Source organism: Leptonychotes weddellii, chromosome 9 (assembly GCF_054177405.1).
Source record: "Leptonychotes weddellii isolate Sample4059 chromosome 9, ASM5417740v2, whole genome shotgun sequence".
Classification (NCBI taxonomy): domain Eukaryota; kingdom Metazoa; phylum Chordata; class Mammalia; order Carnivora; family Phocidae; genus Leptonychotes; species Leptonychotes weddellii.
In genome coordinates this window covers 34,674,418-34,688,019 of record NC_138377.1, presented here as the reverse complement: position 1 = coordinate 34,688,019, position 13,602 = coordinate 34,674,418, and the positions used below count along the sequence as shown (strand labels likewise).

Below are 13,602 nucleotides of genomic sequence, written 5' to 3'. Positions count from 1 at the left end.
TGTAAAATGGGAATGATAATCAGGGTCGCTGTAAATATTATACAGAATGAATTTGAAACACTTAGGTCAATACCTGCTATAATACAAGAACACATAGATATGTATATATAGTAGTAGTAATAGCTACCACTTATTAAGCTATAGCATTTACAAAAGCTATACCATTTTTTTATTGATGTATAATTAACATACCATATCATGTAAGTTTCAGGTCTATAACATAGTGATCCAACAATTATATGCGTTATGAAATGGTCGCTATGATAAGCGTAGTTACCATCTGTCACCATACAAAATTATTACAATATTATTGACTATATTCCTTATGTTGTACTTTTCATGCAGTGACTTATTCATAACTGGAAGTTTATACCTCTTAATTCCCTTCACCTGTTTTGCCTGCCCCCCCCCCGCCCCCAGCTGGCAACCATCAGTTTATTCTCTGTATTTAGGAGTCTGTTTCTGGTTTTGTTTTGTTTTTTCAGATTTCACATATAAGTTTAATCAATGGTATCTGTCTGAATTATTATACTCAGCATAATACCTACTAGATCCATCCATATTGTTACTAATGGCAACATCTCATTACTTTTTATGGTTGAGTGATACTCCATTGTATATATATACCACATCTTTATCCATTCATCTATTGATGGACACTTGGGTTGTTTCCATATCTTGGCTATTGTCAAAAAATGCTACAGTAAACGTAGAGATGCATATATCTTTTCAAATTAGTGTTTTTGTTTTCTTCGAGTAAATACCCAGTGGTGGGATTACTGGATCATATGGTATTTCTATTTTTAATGTTTTGAGGAACCGCCATACTGTTTTTCATAGTGACTACACCAATTTATATTCCCACTAATAGTGCACGAGGGTTCCTTTTTCTCCACAACGTTGCCAACACTTATTTCATGTCTTTTTGACATTAGCCATTCTGACAGGTGTGAGGTGATAGCTCATTGTGGTTTTGATTTGCATTTCACTGATGATGAGTGATGTTGCACATCTTTTCATAGTCTGTTGGCCATCTATATACCTTTTTTGGGGAAATGTCTATTCAGGTCCTCTGCCCACTTTTTAATCCGATTGTTGGGTTTTTGGTGTTGTCTAAGTTTTTTCCATATTTTGGATATTAACCTTATTTGGCTATATCATTTGCAAATATCATCTCCCATTCAGTAGGTTGCCTTTTTGTTTTGTTGATGGTTTTCTTCACTGTGCAAAAAAGCTTTTTATTCTGGTGCATTCCTCAGAGTTTATTTTTGCTTTTGTTTCCCTTGCCTGAGGAGACATACCCATAAATATGTTGCTAAGGCTGATGTCCAAGAGATACTGCTTATGTTATCTTTTAGGAGTTTTATGGTTTCAGGTCTCACATATAGGTCTTTAATCCAAGTTTATTTTTATATATGGTATAAGCAAGTGGTCTAGTTTCATTCTTTTTGCATGTAGGTGGCTAGTTTTCCCAGCACCATTTACTGAAGAGACTTTGCATATTCATGCCTCCTTTGTCATAGATTGACCATATAAGTGTGGGTTTATTTTGGGGTTCTGTTCCATTGATCTTTTTGTCTATTTTTGTGCAGGTACATCCTGTTTTTGATTACTGTAGCTTTGTAGTATAATTTTAAATCTGGGATTGTGATACCTCCATCTTTGTTCTTCTCACTCAAGATTGCTTTGGCTATTGAGGGTCTTTTGTGTCCATACAAATTTAAGGGTTATTTGACAACACAAATAAATGGAAAGATACAACATGCTCATGGGTTAGAAGAATTAACATTAAAATGTCCGTACTGCCCAAAGCAATCTACAGATAGAATCTCTATCAAAACACCAATACTATTGTTCACAAAACTAGAACAAATAATCCTAAAATTTGTACCATTCTTTTTTCCACTCCTACAGCTGCTCCCTGCCCAAATCAGTCTGGATCTGGATCCCTATGTGCTTTGAGGATGGCCAGGTGGTCCTATTTCCATAGGGATGCAGATTACTAGTTCCAGCCCAGCCTAGTAAATTCCACTCACCCAATCTGAACAAGCTAGAACAACTCTCCTTCTCTTAGCTCTTCCAGTATTCCATGGCAACACCAGTCTGTATAATAACCTGTACTTGCGAAGATTAGTTTGTTTCCCCAGAGCTATTCAAAAAATACGTTATGTATCCTTCCGCCCTGCCTCTGAGCCCCATCCCAGCCCCAGTGTGGGTTGTTGTCAGCCTCATCTCGGGTTTAAATATCTGTCTCTGCCTTCTCCTATGGAAAAGTGACTTAGCAATGCCAAGTCAAAGCCCTGGGGTCTCTCTCCTCCCCGGCAGCCCCATCAGCTAACTCACATGCCTCCCCTTGTCCCTCTCACCCCTGCTCTGGGCTGGCTGGTGCTGCCCGTGTAGGTCATTCCCAGGCTGTGCCTTGTCAGTGCAGCCGGCGCAAAGGGCTGCGCGAGCAGGTGGTTGATGACTGGTCTTCCTAACCAGGCTAGACTGCCCTGTGGACACTGGCAGCAGACCCGTGACTGCAACAGGCACACACAGGCATGCATTTTGTCACCCCCATCAGCTGGACGCCCACGGTGAGGTTGACCATCATAGCTGTGAAACCCGTGTTCTGGGTCGTGTGTTCTTCCTCTGCCCTCCCTCCCTCCCCAGCATTCTCTGGAGAGCCTGAAAATGCCTTCTTCCCATTTGAGAGCATCTGCCTGGAATATTGATGGGAATGTCCCGTGGAATGGTTTCCTTCCCTTCTGATTTGCCAACATTAACGCTTTCTGCTCTTTGGTCTGAAATTGAATGAAAGGAGAAGGTCATTTTGTTTGTCCAACAGCCAAGTCCAACTATTAGGAGAAAATACAGTGTTTTCTCCCTCCTAAAAGAAAATTTTATTAGACTAATTGGTCTATTTATATAACCAGTTGTCTTCCTCTGAAATCAGACCGATTTTGAAAGAGGGAAAAATAGCCATTGCCTACATTTTAATGAGTTTCAAAGTACATTTGGATCCTGTTTTCTCAAAACACATTATTATACAGGGTTAGTTTAAACTGTGTCCTCTGGAACATTCAGCCACTGAAAACCAAAGCCACCTCAGGTGCAGCAGAGCCTACCAGACATGGCACGGGGTTCACAAAGAAGTTGCCCCATTGCATCCTTGGTCCTGCATTCACTATCTCCCTTCTGTTGTTTAAGCAGATACAACTGCACAGCAAAACCTGACTGCTATTTGTATTTCTTCTTTCAAGATTGTCTCTAGAAATCTTTGCTGTCAGAAAAACTGTTTTCCAGAGACCATCGTAACAACCCCACTGTTGGAAACTGTGAAAGCAGAAACAGGCCTTGTTGTGTCTTTCTTGGCTACAAAGTTGAGTAGCAGGGAGAGCCGGATGAGCCTCAGGGTCAAGGCTAACTTCAGATTTTACTCTTGGAGGTGTTTAGTCCATGCCTCTGGCTTTAGGTAGAACAGGATGGACCTACAAGTGGTTTAACAAGATGCTTACTAATACATTTATTGAGGGTCTGTTTTGTGCCAGGCATTTACTTGTTGTAACAGCCTTATGAAGTACAGGAAGATCTCCATTTTATAGTTGAGGAATCTGAGGCCCAGAGAAGGTAAGATATTTGTGCAAGGTCACACAGCTCATTGGCATACGAACATACAGAGTCAAACTGCAGAGCCTAACCAGTTAACCTCTGTGCTTCCCTATCGGAGGGGCTCTTCTATCCTTCCTTAGTTGTGCAGGAGGCTTCCCAGGACATTCTTGTACAAACCCGACCTACATTTCACTGGAGAGCCACCTTCAGGAGGACACGTCTGTTTTCCTCTGTAGTCCTACCTTCTCTATAGCCCTGAAAGAACTGTTAATTTTCTCATTCTCAGGACAGATGTATCTCTGATCACTTCGGGATCCTCTAGTGAAATTCCACTTTAATGAGGACCCCAAAGAAAGGAGACTACAAATTGAATCCATGCATTCTTGACCCCTCTCCTGTCCCTGCTCTCCAGTTACCTTGACACTTACATTTGGGGTGGAAGCAGATTTTCCACTTTGGCCTTCTCACTTACTCTTTGCAGTTTATAAAGTGCTTTTATTGACCCTAGAAAACATTCTGCCTCCTTTAGTAAATGTGTCCAGAATCTTTCATGAAGTCACTTTATTTTCCTCCTTGGCTGACTTTCTCATTTGGACCACAGTCGGGGAAAAGGTCAGTTGAGGCGAGGCAAGTTTAAGTATGACCTTAGACATGGACAGACGATGGCTCCAAACAACATTGTTGGTAACTTGTTTGGCATGTGGGTCCCATTAGGGACATAAGCAAACAGAGGATGTTTTCTGCAAAGGGATCATGCCATCACTATTCACAGCAGCAGGAATACGGTGTTTAGGGAGAGTATCATGCCTGGCGTAGGGCAGCAAGCCCCTTCTCCTCCTGGCCCTGCACACCTCCACCAATGTGCACCGTTAAAGATTTTAGGACTGGGCTAATGATAAATATTCCCTTAACTCCGCATCTTTGCATCTTTGGAGGGGTAGTCGTGAAGAGGCTATAAGCTCCTCCTTGCGGTGGGCCCTGTCCTGGCTTCTGTTTCATGGTATTCATCCTCCCGGACTTTTTTTTTTTTTTTAAGTATAGTTGACACACAGTGTTACATTAGTGTCAGACGTACAGCATAAGGGATTTGACAAGTCTGTGTGTTATGCTGTGTTCACAAGTGAGCTACCGTCTGTCTCCATACGATGCTGTTACAATACCATTGATTAGAGTTGCTGTGCTATACCTTTTATCACTGTGACTTATTCGTTCCATATTTCCCACTACCCCTCACCCATTTTGCCCATCCCCCGCAGAACTCCCCCTCCCCCCCAGCAAGCATCAGTTTGTTCTCTGTTTTTATGAGTCTGTTTCTGCTTTTTGTTTTAATTTTTAGATTCCACATATAATTGAAATCATATGGCATTTGTCTTTCTCTGACTTTTTCACTTAGCATAATACCTTCTAGGTCCATCCATGTTGTCACAAATGGCAAGGTCTCATTCGTTTTTTTATGGCTGAGGAATATTTCATTGTACATATAAACCACTCCTTCCTTATCTATTCATCTCAGTGGCCACTTGGTTGCTTCCATATCTTTGCTATTGTAAATATTGCTACTATAAACATAGAGGTGGCATCTGTCTTTATGAACTAGTGTTTTTTGTTTTCTTTGGGTAAATACCTAGAGTAGAATTACTGGGTCATATGGTGTTTCTATTTGTAATGTTTTGAGGAACCTCCTTACTGTTCTCCACAGTGGCTACACTGATTTACATTCCCACCAACAGTGCATGAGCGTTCCTTTTTCTCCACATCTTCACCAATACTTGTTATTTCTTGTGTTTTTGATTCTAGCCATTCTGACTAGGTGAAAGGTGATTCTCATTGTGCTTTTGATTTGCATTTCCCTGATGATTACTGATGTTGATCATCTTTTCATGTGTCTGTTGGCCATCTGTAAGTCTCTGGAGAAATGTCTATTCAAGTTCTCAGTTCATTTTTAACTGGATTATTTGTTTTCTGGTGTTGGGTTGTATAAGTTCTTTCTATAGTTGAGATATTAACCTCTTATTGGATATATCATTTGCAAATATCCTCTCTCATTCAGTAGGTTGCCTTTTCATTTTGCTGATGGTTTTCTTCACTGTGCAAAAGCTTTTTATTTTTATGTAGTCTCAATAATTTATTTTTGCTTTTGTTTCCCTTGCCTGAGGAGACATACCTAGAAAAATGTTGCGAAGACCACTATCAAAGAGATGACTGCCTATGTTCTCTTCTAGGAATTTTATGGTTTCAGGTCTGACATTTATGTCTTTAACCCATTTTTGAGTTTATTTTTGTATATGGTGTAAGAAAGTGGTCCAGTCTCATTCTTCTGCATGTAGCTATCTAGCATTCCCAGTGCCATTAAAGAGACTGTAGCATGAGTTTATTTCTGAGCTCTCTGTTCTGTGCTATTGAAGTATGTGTCTGTTTTTGTGCTAGTACCGTAATGTTTGATAGATTTGCAGCATATCTTGAAATTTGGGATTGTGATTCTTTCAGCTTTGTTCTTCTTAAGATTACTTTGACTATCCAGGGTCTTTTTGTGGTTCGATACAAATTGTAGGATTGTTTTAGTTCTGTGAAAAAAATGCTCTTAGTATTTTGGGAGGGATTTCATTGAATCTGTAGACTGCTTTTGGTAGTATGGACATTTTAACAATATTAGTCCTTCCAATGCATAAGCATGGAATATCTTTCCATTTGTTTGTGAGGTCTTCAGTTTTTTTCATTAATATTTTATACTTTTCAGAGTATAGGTCTTTAACCTCCTTGGTAAAGTTTATTCCTAGTGATTTTATTCTTTTTGATGCAATACTAAATGGAATTGTTTTCTTAATTTCTCTTTCTGCTACTTTGTTATCAGTGTATAGAAATGCCAACAGATTTCTGTGTGTTAATTTTGTATCCTATGACTTTACTGAATTTATTATTTTTCATAGGTTTTTTTTTTTTGGTGGAATCTTTGGGATTTTCTACATATAGTAACATGCCATCTGCAAATAGTAACAGTTGAACTTCTTCCTTGCCAATTCGGATGCCTTTTATTTCTTTTTCTTGACAATTGCTGCTGCTGGGGTTTTCAGTACTATGCTGAATGAAAGTGGTGAGAGTGGACATCTTTGTCTTGTTTGTGATCTTAGAGGAAAGCTCTGTTTTTCCCCCCTGACTTATGTTAGCTGTGGGTTTCTCATATGTGGCCTTTATTTTGTTAAGATATGTTCCCTCTAACCCCACTTTGTTGAGAGTTTTTATCATGAATGGATGTTGAATCAGATGCTTTCTCTCCATCTATTGAGATGGTATGATTTTTATTTTTCATTTTGTTAATGTGATGTATCACATTGATTGATTTGTAAATATTGACCTACGTATACATCTCCAGAATAAATCCCACTCAATCGTGGTGAATGATCTTTATAGTGGATTGTTGAATGCGGTTTGCTAATATTTTGTTGAGGACTTTTGCATCTATGTTCATCAGGGATATTGGCCTGTACTCTTTTTCTGTACTGTCTTGTCTGCTTATGGTGTCTGGGTAATGCTGGCCTTGTAGAATGTATTTGGAAGCTTTCCTTCTATTATATGGAATAGTTTGAGAAGAATAGATATTAAATTTTCTTTAAATATTTGGTAGAATTCATGTGTGAAACCACCTGGTCCTGGACTTTTGTTTGTTGGGAGTTTTTTGATTACCAATTCAGTTTCATTAGTAATTGGTCTGTTCAGATTTTCTATTCCTGATTCAGTTTGGGAACATTATATGTTTCTAGGAATTTATCCATTTCTTCTAAGTTGTCCAATTTGTTGGCATAGAATTTTTGTAGTAGCCTCTTATAATTCTTTCTATTTATGTGGTGTCAGTTGTTACTGCTGTCTCATTTCTGATTTTTTGGGGGGGTCCTCTTTTTTTCTTGAGGAGTCTAGCTAAAGGTTGGTCAATCTTGTTTATCTTTTGAAAAAGCCAGCTCTTAGTTTCCTTGATCTTTTTTATTGTTTTTGTAGTCTGTGTTTTATTTATTTCTGCTCTGATCTTATTATTTCTTTCCTTCTACTAACTTTGGGCTTTGTTCTTCCTTTTCTAGTTCCTGTAGGTATAAGGTTAGATAGTTTGAGATTTTTCTTGTTTCTTAAAGTAGGCCTGTATTTCTATAAATTTCCCTCTTGGAACTGCTTTTGCTTGGCCCAAAGATTTTGGACCACTGTGTTTTTATTTATCTTCATGTATTTTTTTATTTCTTCTTTAACTCCTAGGTTGCTTAGTAGCACGTTGTTTAGCCTTGACATGTTTGTGTTTTTTCCCCTTTTTTTTTCTTATAATTGATTTCTAGTTTCATACTATTGTGGTTAGAAAAGATGCAGGATGTGATTTTAATCTTCTTAAATTTATTGAGACTTGTTTTGTGGCCTAATGTGATCTATCCTAGAGAATGTTCTATGTGCACTTAAAAAGAATGTATTCTGTTGTCTGAAAAGAGTATATTCTGTTGTTTTGTGATGGAATGTTTTATATATATGTTAAGTCCATCTGGTCTAATGTGTCATTCGAAGACATTGTTTTGTTATTGATTTTCTGCCTGGATGATCTATCCATTGAAGTAAGTGGGGTGTTAAAGTCCCCTACTATTATTGTGTTACTGTTCATTTGTCCCTTTATATCTGTTAATATTTGCTTGATGTAATTAGGTGCTCCAGTGTTGGGTGCATAGGTGTTTACAATTGTTAGATCCTCTTTTTGAATTGATCCCTCTGTCATTATGTATTGCCCTTCTTTGTCTTGTGTTGCGGTGTTTGTTTTAAAGTCCATTTTGGCTGATAAAAGTATTGCTCTTTGTTTTTCACTTCCTTTCGCATGGAACTCTTTTTCCATCCTTTCACTTTCAGTCTGTATGTGTCTTTAGTTCTGAAGTAAGTCTCTTGAAGGCAGCACATAGATAGGTTGGCAGAATGGATAACAAAACAAGACATTTCTTTTGAGTAAAGCATTTACACCATTTACATTTAAAGTGATTATTGATAGGTATGTACTTTTTGCCATTTTGTTAATTATTTTCAGTTGTCTTTGTAGTTTTACTCTGTTCATTCCTCCTTCTCTTACTCTCTTGCCTTGTGATTGATGGATTTCTTTAGTGTTATGCCTGGCTTTCTTTTTATTTTTTGTGTGTCTATTATAGGTTTTGAGTTTGTGGTTACCATGAGGCTCATAAAATATCCTAAATACATAGCAGTCCGTATTCAGTTGAGGGTCACTTAAGTTCGAACATAACTTTTTTTTTTTTTAAGATTATTTATTTGAAAGAGAGAAAGCAAGAGACAGAGCACAAGTGGGGAGAGGTAGAGGGAGACTCCCCACTAAGCAGGGAGTCCAATGTGGTGCTCAATCCCAGGACCCTGGGATCATGACCTGAGCCGAAGGCAGATGCTTAACCGTCTGAGCCACCCAGGTGCCCCAGTTCGAACGTATTCTAAAAAAATTTTGTTTTCACTCCCCACTCCATGTTTTATGTATATGTTGTCATGTTTTACATTTTTTTATATATAATTTTCTTCTAATTATGGCCTTTTCTTTTGCACTTAAAAAAGTCCCTTTAACATTTCTTGTAAGGCCAGTTTAATGTTGAACTCCTTTAACTTTTGTTTGGGAACTTCCTTATCTCTCCTTCAATTCTGAATGGTAATCTTGCTGTTTAGAGTGTTCTTGGTTTTAGGTTATTACCTTTCAGCATTTTGCAGGCCGGAAGGGAGTAGCACGATATATGCAATGTTTCTGCTAAAAAACCAGCTGATAGCCTCATGGGGTTTCCCTTGTAAGTAATTAGCTGCTTCTCTCTTGCTGCTTTTAAAATTCTCTTTATCTTTAAAGCTTTGACATTTTAATTATTATGTGTCATGATGTGAACCTCCTTGGGTTCATCTCATTTGCAGCTCTCTGTGCTTCCTGAACCTGGATGTCTGTGTTTTTCCCCAGGTTAGGGAAGTTTTCAGCTGTTACTTCTTCAAATAAGTTTCTGCCCCTTTCTCTCTTTCTCTTCTCTTCTCCTGGGACCCCTATAATGTGAATGTTTGCTTGATGCTGTCTAAGAGATCCCTTAATTTGTCATTTTTAAAAATTCTTTTTTCTTTTTGCTGTTCAGCTTGGGGGCTTTCCTTTATCTTGTTCTAGATCACTGATCCATTCTTCTGCATCTGCTAATGGACTGTTGATTCCCTCTAGTGTACTTTTCATTTCACTTATTATATATTTCAGCTGATATTTTTTATATTTTCTATTTCTTTGTTGAAGTTCTTAGTTCATTCTTCAGTCCAGTGAAAATCTTTATATTACTTTAAACTCTTTATCAGCATATTGCTTATCTCCATTTCATTTAGTTTTTTTTTTGAGGTTTTTGTCTTGGTTTTTTCATTTGGAACATATTCCTCTGTTTCATTTTGCTTGACTTTGTGTTAATTTTTATGAATTACACAGAATAGCTACTTTTCCTAAACTTGAAGGAATGGTCTTGTGTAGGGTTGTCCCCTGTGTAGACCATGTGTGCCTGGTGACTTTGGTTGGCTCACTGGAGCTGAGGCTAGCGTGGGCTGGGAGTCCTGCAGGACTCCATGTTGAGGCTGCCCTGATGGGATGGCAGGAGTTGAAGTGGGTGTGGGCTGGGATAGTCCTGCGGCTCTTTATGCAGAGGGTGCCCTGACAGGACAGCTGAAGCTGGCATGGGCTGGGGCCCTCCCAGGTCTCCTTAAGCAAAGGGCACTCCAGCAGGATAGCTGAAGCTGGTGCAAGCCAGGGCGTCCCAGAGTGTTCGGCACAAGGGGCACCTGTAGCCAAGGCTGTTGCTGCCCAGGGTGCTCTACACAGGGAGGCCCTGGTTGGCCTGGCTGGAGCTGAATTAGAAGGTCCCAGAGCACTCTGCACGGGGGGCATCCTAGCAAGTCATCTGGAGCCAAAGTGGTGTGACCTGGAGTATTTCCAGTGCTGTGGGTCTGTGTCACCTTGGCAGGAAGGCTGGAACTGTAGTGAGTGCTGCCCAGAAGTGCCCTGGGATGTGCCATGCTGGGGCCACTTTAGTGTGATAGATGGGGCTGGTGTGGACTAGGGGCCCGGGGCTCACTGAGGTGTCAGGCTCACTAGGGCACTGGACCTTGCTCCTCTCCATGCTGCTACCGCAGTGGAGGGGGACTGTAATCATAGCACTCGCCAGCCCCTCCAACCCAACCTGGAGAGATTTCCAGCATGTCTTCTGCCATTTGTCAAGGTTCTAGGGCTGAATGCTTTATATTCTAGTTGTACTCTTAAATGCTTTTTTCTGTGCTCCAGGATAATTGAATCTACTCAAAGTCCCTCAATACTATTCCTCCCCACTGCAGTTTGCAGCATTGAGTGTTCCCTTTATGATCATGTTATCATGTCTCCATCTAGCTTTTGTTGTGCAGAAGCCGTTCAGTCAGCCCTCAGTTCCTCTCCAGGGGCAACTGCTTTATAAAATAGGTGATTTGATATGTCCATGGATGAGGTGAGTTTGGGGCCTTCCTGTGTTGCCATCTTGAACCAGAAGCCCTCCCCTGGCTTTTTTCTGTCCCTGTGCCAGGGCTCAGAGCCATGCAAAGTGAGTGAGTGAAGCCACTAGGTGTGAGGCAATGCAGAGTGGTGGGGTATGTGGCTGGCCAGGGATCATGCTCCATCTAAAAAGGCAGTCACTGCTGACTCTAGGCCCTTTATGTCAAGAAGTGCAGGTTTAGTGTTCTAGAATATCCTATTTTCCAAGAGAAAGTGGAAAACTTGACTTTTAAATGACAGTTCCTAGTGTTTAAATATTTAAGTAATTAAAATTATTTTAAAACATGCTGTGTGAGCCAAATAAGATGTCTGAGGCCTTGGGCTGGTCTTACTTCTATACTCTTATTCCTTTTCCACAGTCTTGCCTGCCCTAACAGCTTCATCTCTTGCCCTCTCACCAAATGTTGATATCTCAGACGGTCAGATCTCTAATCCTCGCCTGCACCCTAGATTAACAGGACTAGTCATCTCCATGGGGATGTCTTCATACTTCATATACAAAGCTGAGCTCAGCCTCCCAGATCTGCACACTGTCAGGTCTTGAGAAATGCTGGATATTTTTGTTTCATTCCCCAAAAATACTGCTATTACTCATGTTACTGCTTCTGTGATTAATACTACCAATAATCTGTTGTCCTCCTTTTGTTACTGATTTCTGTTATCCAATACCACCCCTCCAGCAGGCAGCCAGAACAGACCTCGTGACCCCGCACTCACTGCAAGGCCAGCCACTGGGGATCGTGTTCACTCTTCTTCCACAAGCCCTCTAGGACTTGCTCCCAACTTCGCCTTCCCACTAACCAGAAACCCTTCTACTTTCTGAACTTGTCCGGTCTCCTCAGCTACTTTCTCCATCTCTTAACTGATCACCCACCACCAATCTCGTGCCTCCTTGTTCAGGATGTAGTCAGTACACTATGGCTGGAGTCATCACTCACCTCTCTGTCAGACTTCGGTGGCTCCCCAGCCATCCCCACGTGCCCGTCGTACCACACTCTCTGTTCCACTGGGTACACCACTGTCCCTGGTACTTGTGTGCACCTGCGCTGGCTTCTGGGCTTGACTGCCTTCTTCCTTCAGGCCTGTGTTCATTCCCTTCGTCCACCTCCTCTCTTGTCAAGTGCCACCTCCTTCATGGAGCCATTGCTTGCCTCCTCAGGACCAGCCCCTCTTCAAAGCTGCCACGCGTTCTGCTCTTTTCATTTCACCCAGCTGTGGTTGCCCACAGAGCTTGCTGGCCTCTTCCCCCTTCACTTCATCAGCTCCTTCGTGGAGACACACTTTCTTGGTCATCTCCATCCCCACAACGGCTAGTACACTGCCTTGCATACAGTAGACACCACGTAAACCTTGGTAAATTGGTCCCCTTTTCAACTTGGAGAATGGCTGTGTCTAAAGGGCTCAGAGCAAGATACTAAAAGTCAAAATTGTCTGGTTTTTCAGGACTTACCAGAACCTAAGAGAAGGTATCAAGCTAGTGAAAGGGTTACTCTGACAGTCTCCTTTTCCAGGGATGCAGTGTTTAGAGGAAGAACAGCCGTGATTTGGTTTCCTTCCCTCATGCACAGTGCCTTTCCCCAGTGCGCCTTGGAAGTTTGGCTTCAGTGCCAGAGGCGAGGAAGAATGGACAAAGTCTCTTGGATGCTGGGCTTCTGCCACTCTGGCGGTGAGAGCCAGGCACTGTTCCTCTTGCCCAGAAGAACAAGTTGTACCCACACACTCACAAGATGTCCTCTGCTCTCCTCATTGGCAGGCCTGCAAATTTCCCACAAGCCATTGGGATCTGTTCTACCATCCTTGTATTCTGAGGTTTTTTTGCAGCATTGTTTGTTAATTAGCTCGTAGAACAGATGCCTATTCCATTCAGGATTGCATCCACTTGATGTTCCTAAGGAGAGAACCTACTCATTTTTCTTGTGTACGTATTTTCCCCTTCCTTTCTGAGTGCACAGGCTGATCCAGGAGAACCCAAGCAGCATGAACGCCTCGCTCTCACAGAACTGAGCTGTGAGACGTGTACTTCCTCAATCCGCGCTGTGCTGATCAGACCTGTGCAGCTCTGAAAGCTCCCCAGACTTTCGGGGCCCACCTTCACTCCAGCCCCACCTAGGGCCTCGCATTCCTTGTCCATAGAAGGGAGGAAAAACGCCATCGGTGTCTGCATTTTTTTATTAGCTCCCTTGGAGGGCTTTTTAGCATTTTCTGAGGTCACTCCTGTCAGCTTTGCTTAGGCAGTTTTGCAGCCTTCTTCTGCCACAGGGTCGTTTTCATCTGAAGCACCACCGGAGGCTTACGCAGCTTTGGACACCTGGCACGGCCGGGATGCCGCCTCCAAACACTCCCCCTGGCAGGTCTGCACCCCTCCAACAGCAGGGACTTTTTATTTACTCTGGAAATTCCACTGCAGAGCAAGTTCTAGGAACACAGCATTACTCTTCTCTTGTGCTCACAGATCAAACTTGGAAAGGGGT

General features: G+C 41.3%; 1 protein-coding gene across 1 annotated transcript in view; it reads left to right on the top strand.

Annotated features, from left to right (window-relative positions):
* Positions 1 to 13,602, top strand: part of PRKCH (protein kinase C eta) — a 204,241-nt gene that overhangs the window by 186,753 nt on the left and 3,886 nt on the right. The window lies entirely within an intron of this gene.